We start from the raw sequence: 8,671 nt of genomic DNA, 5'->3' as shown, positions 1-8,671 counted from the left end.
ACCAATTAGTCGATCATGCAGAGCCTCATCAAAGGCTTTACTAAAGGCCAAGCAAACACCATCTAACACTCTGTCCTCATCAATCATTTTGGTTACTTCCAAAAACAAACCCAATCAAATGGGAGACATGATTTTGCTCACACTAAATCAGACTGACCATCTCTAATCAATCCTTTCCTCTCTAACCTCTGTAAATCCTATTTTTCAGGATCATCTCTAAAAATCTACCCACCACCGAGGACAGACTCACAGGTCGATCGTTCCTAGACTTCTCCTCACATCCCTTCTTAAACAATGACACATTAGCCACACCCCAGTCCTCCAGTTCATCACCTGTGTTTATTGATGATACAAATATTTCTGCTCGGGGCCCTGCAATCTTCTCTCTAACTTCCCACAACATCCTGGGACACACTTGATCAGGTTTATCTATCTTTATGTTTTTTAAGATCTCCGGCACTTCCTCTTCTGTTTTCTGTGAACTGTTTCCAAAACATTTATTTATCAATATTTATATCCCTGATTTCTCCAGCTTCCATTTCTTTCCCAACAATAAAAATGGATGCAAAATATTTTTTATATCCCTCCCATCTCTTGAGGTTCAACACAAAGACAACCTTGTTGGTCTTTAAGGGGTCCTACTCTCTCTCCAGTTGCTCCCCCACTCAATGTACTTATGGAACCTCTTTGGATAATTTTTACCCTATCTGCCAAGGCTGTCTCCTGTCCCCTCTTTGCCTTCCTCATTTCCTTCTAAAGAATGTCCCTACACTCTTTACACGCTTCAAGACATTCAGTTGATCCCAATTGTCTCTCTAATAGATGTTTTTTTTTATTCTTGACTTGAACGTCAACATCTTTATTCATCCATTGCACCCTAACCTTACCAGCCTTGCCTTTCACTCTAACAGGAACAGAATGTTTCTGAATTCTTGTTCTCACACATTGGAAGGCTTCCCACTTGTCAGTCATCCTTTTCCCTGCGATCATTCTGCTCCAGAAAGTTCTTGTTTCATACCCATGTGCCTCACTCCAATTAAGAACTTTAACTTTTATCCTTTTACACAACTATTTTAAAGTTACTGGCATTATGATCACTGGTCCAAAAGTGTTCCCTGATCACACTTCAGTCACTTGCCCTGCCTTATTTCCCAAGAGAAGGTCAAGTTTTGGTCCATCTCTCGTAGGAAGATTTATATATCTATTGCAAAACGTTTCTTGCAATTGAACAAGTTCTTCACCATCAAAAACTTTCACACCATGGCAGTCTGAGTCAATGTTTGGAAAATTAAAATCCCCTACTATTACAAACTTATTAATCTTATTTGAGATCTCTCGACATATTTGCTTCTCAATTGCCCTCTGACTATTGGGGAGCTGATATAAAACCCCACCAAGGTGATCATCCCTTTCTTATTTCTAACTTGAACCCATATATTTTCACTAAATGATCCCTCAGAAATACCTTCTCTAATTACAGGAGTAATATTTTCCTTAATCAAAAATGCCAGCCCTCCCCCTGCCTTGCCTCTTTCTATCCCTTCTGCACCATCTCAAACCCAGAACACTGAGCTGCCAGTCTTTTCCATTCGGCAGAAATGGGTACTGCAGATGCTGGAGATCAGAGTGGTGCTAGAAAAGAACAGCAGGTTAGGCACAACCAAGGAGCAGGAAAATCAATTTCGGATGAGGGAGAGAGAGAGTGGGAGCGGGCAGTGTGAGGGAGAGAGAATGGGAGCGAGCAGTGTGAGGGAGAGAGAGTGGGAGCGAGCAGTGTGAGGGAGAGAGAGTGGGAGCGGGCAATATGAGGGAGAGAGAGAGTGGGAGTGGGCAGTGTGAGGGAGAGAGAGTGGGAACTGGCAGTGTGAGGGAGAGAGAGTGGGAGCCGGCAGTGTGAGGAAGAGAGAGAGTGGGAGCCGGCAGTGTGAGGGAGAGAGAGTGGGAGCCGGCAGTGTGAGGAAGAGAGAGAGTGGGAGCGGCAGTGTGAGGGAGAGAGAGTGGGAGCGGGACGTGTGAGGGAGAGTGGGAGCGAGCAGTGTGAAGGAGAGAGAGTGGGAATGGGCAGTGTGGGGGAGAGAGAGTGGGAATGGGCAGTGTGAGGGAGAGAGAGTGGGAGCGGGACGTGTGAGGGAGAGTGGGAGCGAGCAGTGTGAAGGAGAGAGAGTGGGAATGGGCAGTGTGGGGGAGAGAGAGTGGGAGCGGGCAATATGAGGGAGAGAGAGAGTGGGAGTGGGCAGTGTGAGGGAGAGAGAGTGGGAACTGGCAGTGTGAGGGAGAGAGAGTGGGAACGGGCAATGTGAGGAAGAAAGAGAGTCTGAGCGGGCAGTGTGAGGAAGAGAGAGAGTGGGAGCCGGCAGTGTGAGGGAGAGAGAGTGGGAGCCGGCAGTGTGAGGGAGAGAGAGTGGGAGCCGGCAGTGTGGGGGAGAGAGAGTGGGAGCGGGCAGTGTGAGGGAGAGAGAGTGGGAGCGAGCAGTGTGAGGGAGAGAGAGTGGGAGCGGGCAGTGTGAGGGAGAGAGAGTGGGAGCGGGCAATATGAGGGAGAGAGAGAGAGTGGGAGTGGGCAGTGTGAGGGAGAGAGAGTGGGAGCGGCAGTGTGAGGGAGAGAGAGTGGGAGTGGGCAGTGTGAGGGAGAGAGAGTGGGAGCAAGCAGTGTGAGGGAGAGAGAGTGGGAGCGGGCAATATGAGGGAGAGAGAGAGTGGGAGTGGGCAGTGTGAGGGAGAGAGAGTGGGAGCGGGCAGTGTGAGGGAGAGAGAGTGGGAGCGGGCAATGTGAGGAAGAAAGAGAGTCTGAGCGGGCAGTGTGAGGGAGAGAGAGAGTGGGAGCCGGCAGTGTGAGGGAGAGAGAGTGGGAGCGGGCAGTGTGAGGGAGAGAGAGTGGGAGCCGGCAGTGTGAGGGAGAGAGAGTGGGAGCGGGCAGTGTGAGGGAGAGATAGAGTGGGAGCGGGCAGTGTGAGGGAGAGATAGAGTGGGAGCGGGCAGTGTGAGGGAGAGATAGAGTGGGAGCGGGCAGTGTGAGGGAGTGAGAGTGGGAGCGGGCAGTGTGAGGGAGAGAGAGTGGGAGCGGGCAGTGTGAGGGAGAGATAGAGTGGGAGCGGGCAGTGTGAGGGAGTGAGAGTGGGAGCGGGCAGTGTGAGGGAGAGATAGAGTGGGAGCGGGCAGTGTGAGGGAGAGAGAGTGGGAGCGGGCAATGTGAGGAAGAAAGAGAGTCTGAGCGGGCAGTGTGAGGGAGAGAGAGTGGGAGCCGGCAGTGTGAGGGAGAGAGAGAGTGGGAGCGGGCAGTGTGAGGGAGAGAGAGTGGGAGCCGGCAGTGTGAGGGAGAGAGAGTGGGAGCCGGCAGTGTGAGGGAGAGAGAGAGTGGGAGCGGGCAGTGTGAGGGAGAGACAGTGGGAGTTGGCAGTGTGAGGGAGAGAGAGAGTGGGAGCCGGCAGTGTGAGGGAGAGAGAGTGGGAGCGGCAGTGTGAGGGAGAGAGAGTGGGAGCCGGCAGTGTGAGGGAGAGAGAGTGGGAGCGGCAGTGTGAGGGAGAGAGAGTGGGAGCGGGACGTGTGAGGGAGAGAGAGTGGGAGCGAGCAGTGTGAAGGAGAGAGAGTGGGAATGGGCAGTGTGGGGGAGAGAGAGTGGGAATGGGCAGTGTGAGGGAGAGAGAGTGGGAGCGGGCAGTGTGAGGAAGAGAGAGTGGGAGCGGGCAGTTTGAGGGAGAGAGAGTGGGAGCGGGCAGTGTGGGGGAGAGAGAGTGAGAGCGGGCAGTGTGAGGGAGAGAGTGGGAGCGGGCAGTGTGGGGGAGAGAGAGTGGGAGCGGGCAGTGTGGGGGAGAGAGAGTGGGAGCCGGCAGTGTGAGGGAGAGAGAGTGGGAGCGGGCAGTGTGAGGAAGAGAGAGTGGGAGCGGGCAGTGTGAGGGAGAGAGAGTGGGAGCGGGCAGTGTGGGGGAGAGAGAGTGGGAGCGAGCAGTGTGAGGGAGAGAGAGAGTGGGAGCGGGCAGTGTGGGGGAGAGAGAGTGGGAGCGGGCAGTGTGGGGGAGAGAGAGTGGGAGCCGGCAGTGTGATGGAGAGAGAGAGTGGGAGCCGGCAGTGTGAGGGAGAGAGAGTGGGAGCGGGCCGAGTGAGGGAGAGAGTGGGAGCGAGCAGTGTGAAGGAGAGAGAGTGGGAATGGGCAGTGTGAGGGAGAGAGAGAGTGGGAGCGTGCAGTGTGAGAGAGAGAGAGTGGGAGCGGGCCGAGTGAGGGAGAGAGAGAGAGTGGGAACGGGCAATGTGAGGGAGAGAGAGTGGGAATGGGCAGTGTGAGGGAGAGAGAGTGGGAACGGGCAGTGTGAGGGAGAGAGAGAGTGGGAGTGGGCCGAATGAGAGAGAGAGTGGGAGCGGGAAGTGTGAGGGAGTGAGAGTGGGAGCGGGCAGTGTGAGGGAGAGAGAGAGAGTGGGAGCGGGCAGTGTGAGGGAGAGAGAGTGGGAGCCGGCAGTGTGAGGGAGAGAGAGTGGGAATGGGCAGTGTGAGGGAGAGAGAGAGTGGGAGCGTGCAGTGTGAGAGAGAGAGAGAGTGGGAGCGGGCCGAGTGAGGGAGAGAGAGAGAGTGGGAACGGGCAGTGTGAGGGAGAGAGAGTGGGAATGGGCAGTGTGAGGGAGAGAGAGTGGGAATGGGCAGTGTGAGGGAGAGAGAGAGTGGGAGCGGGAAGTGGGAGGGAGTGAGAGTGGGAGCGGGCAGTGTGAGGGAGAGAGAGAGTGTGGGAGCGGGCAGTGTGAGTGGGAGATTGAGCAAGTTATCCAAGATTGTAGAACAGGCACATTCGGTCCATCTGCTCCAGGCTGGCTATATTCCTTTCCCTCTCTCGCCTTCTAATATATATTTTCCTTCATTTCTGGAGTTCTGTTGAGAGGCAGCACTGGTGATGCATTGTGGGAAGTGTGCCAGCAACCGTGGGTCCTGAGTGCTGTCGGATGGCCATCTGGGGTGTGACCACAAGACATAGGACATAGGAGAGGAAATAAGGCCATTCGGTCCATTGAGTCATGGATGTGGCTGTGGGCCCGAGCCTAACATGGTCAGAGCAAGCCCGAAGTGTCAATGAGGGAGATACATAAATGATGAAAAGCGGTGGACCCAGCACCAATCAATGTGTCACACCGCTGGTCACTGGTCTCACAGGTTTCCATCGCCACCCTCTGTCTCCTACCTTCTGTATCCAAATGGCTAGTATTCCACGTGACCTCATGTTTCTAAACATTTGACCATGCAGAACTTTGTTTTACACCTTACTGAAGTCCATATAAAACACATTCACCACCCTGCCTTCATCAATCTTCTTCATTACTTCTTTAAAAAACTCAATTCAGTTAATGAAACATGATTTCCCAGCATGTTGACTAACTCTAATCTGTCCTTGTCTTTCCAAATTTATGTAAATCCTCAGGATCCCTCAGGATCCCGTTCAACATATTGCCCACCACCGATGTCAGGCTCATCGATCTCCTTCCCACATTTCTTGAACAATGACACCACGTTCGCCAACCCCCAGCCTTCTGGCACCTTATCAGTTACTATTGATGATATAAATATCTCAGCAAGGGCCCCAGTAATCATTTCCCGAGCTTCTCACAGAGCTCTCGGGTACACCTGGACAGGTCCTGAGGATATATAAACTTTTATGTGTTTAAAGATGTCCAGCACCTCTTCCTCTGTTATATGGGCATTTTGAAGATGTCCTTATTACAGATATTTACTCCCCAAGTTCTCATGCTTCCATCTCCTTCTTCACAATAAACACTGATGCAAGATGGGCTTGTTGATCCACAGGTGGGCTTGTTGATCTTTCAGGGACCCTATTCTCTCCATAATCACCCTTTTGTCTTTAATGTATTTATAAAATCCTTTTGGATTCTCCTTAACCCTATTTGCCAAAGCTATCTCATGTCCCATTTTTACCTTCCTGGTTTCCCCCTTATGTATACTTCTCCTGCCTTTACACACTTCTTGAGATTCTCCCAATCCCTGCTGTCTATACCTGACATATGCTTCCTTCTTATTCTTGAACAAAACCTCATTTTCTCTGGTCATCCTGCATTCCCTACACCTACCAGCCTTGCCCTTCACCCTAATAGGAACGTACTGTCTCTGGACTCTCATTATCTCATTGTTGAACGCTTCCAACTTTCCAGCCGTCCTTTACCTGTGAATACCCACCTCCAATCAACTTTTGTAAGTTCTTGCCGAATATCATCAAAATTGGCCTTCCTCTAAATTAATATCTTTAACTTTTAGACCTGCTCTGTCTTTTTCCATCACTATTTTAAATCTAATAGGATTAGGGTCACTGGCCCTGAAGCGCTCCCTGACTGATAGCTCAGTCACCTGTCCTGCTTTATTTCCCAAGAGTAGGTCAAGTTTTGCTTCTTCTTTCCTAAGTACATCCAAATACTGAATCAGAACATTTGCTTGTGCACACTTCACAAATTCCTCTCGATCCAAACCCTTAACGCTATGGCAGTCCCAAGTCTCTGCTTTGGAAGAGATTCCAATGATTCAAAAATATGAATCCTTCTCCCCAATACCAGCTCCTCAGCCGCGCATTCATCTGCTCTACCCTCCTGTTCCTACTCCCACTGGGACACGGCACTGGGAGTAATCCAGATATTACTGCTGTAGGAGTGACCGCTGTCTCTGAGGCAAGAAGACTCTGAAGGCCTGGGCAATTCAGCAGGAACAGCAGTTTATTCCAGCGGGAATCGATTACAGCCAGGAGAGGAACTCCAGACCATCACACAGGACAATCCAGCTCTCTCTGTCAAACACCCGCACAATACCATTCTTACACTTTCTGACATCAAAGTTATGTCAGTCTACAAACTAACTGTTCGTGTGCAGTTGATCATATCAAGTCCACAAGTCAACCAACTGGGCGATGATTACATCAGGTCTGTAAATCAGTTGGCCAGGCAGTTAATTCCACCAGGTCTGTAAATTAATTACATCAAATTAATAATCCAATTAACTCGGCATTTTGATGACATCAGGTCACTGTCTATTACATACCTACCGGTCAGATTCAAACACACGGTGCCTGTTCGCTGATGTGGTCACTTGTCTATCTTGTAACCTTTGTCCCTGAATATCCTGTGATCTGCTGAGGTTCTGCCCTGCTCACCCATATCAGTTACTCATTCCCAATGTCTCCGTGGGCGAGCTGGCGTGTCTTTACTGATGCAGAGAGTCAATCACCTTCAAACATCTTATTTTATGGTTGTGTGAGATATTGTACTATATGTTTCTTTATTTTTATATTAAGGCCCTTTATTTGCCAACCCACTCACAATCGCTCGGTATTTACTCCTTCCGCATTTCATTCAGTCATTCATCAAACTGTGGTCTCCCCACTCCCCAGCGCACTATCTCACCCGAAACTATGAAAAGATGAGAATACTAATCCCCCTCAGAACCATCTACCGGGACTTGAACAGCTTGCAGGACATCAAACAAGTTGCTCCATCAGCACGGACCTGTTAGATACAGATTGAATGGGGTCTCTGTCCCCTTTAAGAAAGTTACTGTCAAATCGCGCCTCCGTGAAATGGAATGAATGAGGGAGGAGACCGGCAATAGGGAGTGAAATCTCAAAACCCAGCCGCGGGAATCCGTTTACTGAGCCCTCTGCTTTTATTAAGTACATCTATAATTTCTGATTTGGTTAAATCATATGAGCCTGATATTCTTTCTCGTACTGTATACCCTAAAAGGACTCACACCCTCACCCCCTCCTACAACTACCCTCCAGGATCGACTTTTTAAGTTTCTGCCTTAATTCCTATTTTCTCTCCTCAGGACCTCGTCCTTTTCCCATCCTGTATCATGGGTTCCAATGTGTACAGCAACATCCTGCTGGTCCCTCTCCCCTTTGGGAATATTCTGCACCCTCTCTGAGATAGTTCTGAATTGTCTGTAGTGAGGGGATATTTGAATAACTGCCTGGACCCAGTTTGGAAGCTCTCTGGACAGATTTCAGATCCCATCATTGACTCACTCTTTATTGGAGGGACAGTGAGGTGCAGCAGCACTATATTTGAATTCAGGCCTTTTCGAAGCCGTTTTCAATGTATTTGGTCGGGCAGTGTGTTGGGAAGGTGACTCAGCTGGTTACTTTAGTTACTGAATTGAGAAATAATCGGGTGTGTACTCTAATTATTGAAGCAAACGAAAACTAAATTTAGTTCCGCTTGATTTTATAATTGAAAGAAATCAAGAGGTGTTAACTCTTTCTTGTATAACACTTAAAACTGACCTGCAGTATATTCCTCACAGACTAATCCAGCAACAATCGAACATGGTCACACTCACAGAATCCCACTTTACAGACAATGTCCCAGACAACACAATGATCATCTCAGGGAAGGTCCTGTCCCACTGGCAGGACAGAGCCAGCAGAGGGAACAGCTCCGTGGGATACAGTCAAGAGGGCTGTGCTCTGGAAGTGCTCAGCATTCTTGCCAGACCCTCATGAAGCCTCATGACATCAGTTAAACATGGACACGGAAACATTCTGTGTGTCTTAAAAAGTATTAAGGTAAATAAGTCCCTGGGTCCTGATGGGATCGATCCCAGAATATTGAGGGAGACAAGAGAACAAATTGCTTGAGCATTGACAGACATCTTTGTATTCTCTCTGGCCACAGGTGAGGTCCCAGAGGCCTG

The 8,671-nt window shown here is 50.0% G+C and overlaps 1 long non-coding RNA gene across 1 annotated transcript; it reads right to left on the bottom strand.

The window, feature by feature from the left end:
• Window positions 1-6,678: 6,678 nt before the first annotated feature.
• Window positions 6,679-8,379, bottom strand: LOC148146043 (uncharacterized). The gene is made up of 2 exons (XR_015761025.1): window positions 8,318-8,379; window positions 6,679-6,940 (listed from the first exon to the last, which is right to left on the bottom strand). It is a non-coding gene; the product is annotated as an uncharacterized LOC148146043 (long non-coding RNA).
• Between the last annotated feature and the right edge of the window lie 292 nt (window positions 8,380-8,671).

This window comes from Chiloscyllium plagiosum, unplaced genomic scaffold (genome assembly GCF_037043375.1).
Source record: "Chiloscyllium plagiosum isolate Xiang-an unplaced genomic scaffold, Cpla_swu_hap1 HiC_scaffold_22, whole genome shotgun sequence".
NCBI lineage: Eukaryota > Metazoa > Chordata > Chondrichthyes > Orectolobiformes > Hemiscylliidae > Chiloscyllium > Chiloscyllium plagiosum.
Note: the sequence above shows the minus strand (reverse complement) of the source record. Positions and strands in the feature narration are given on the sequence as shown.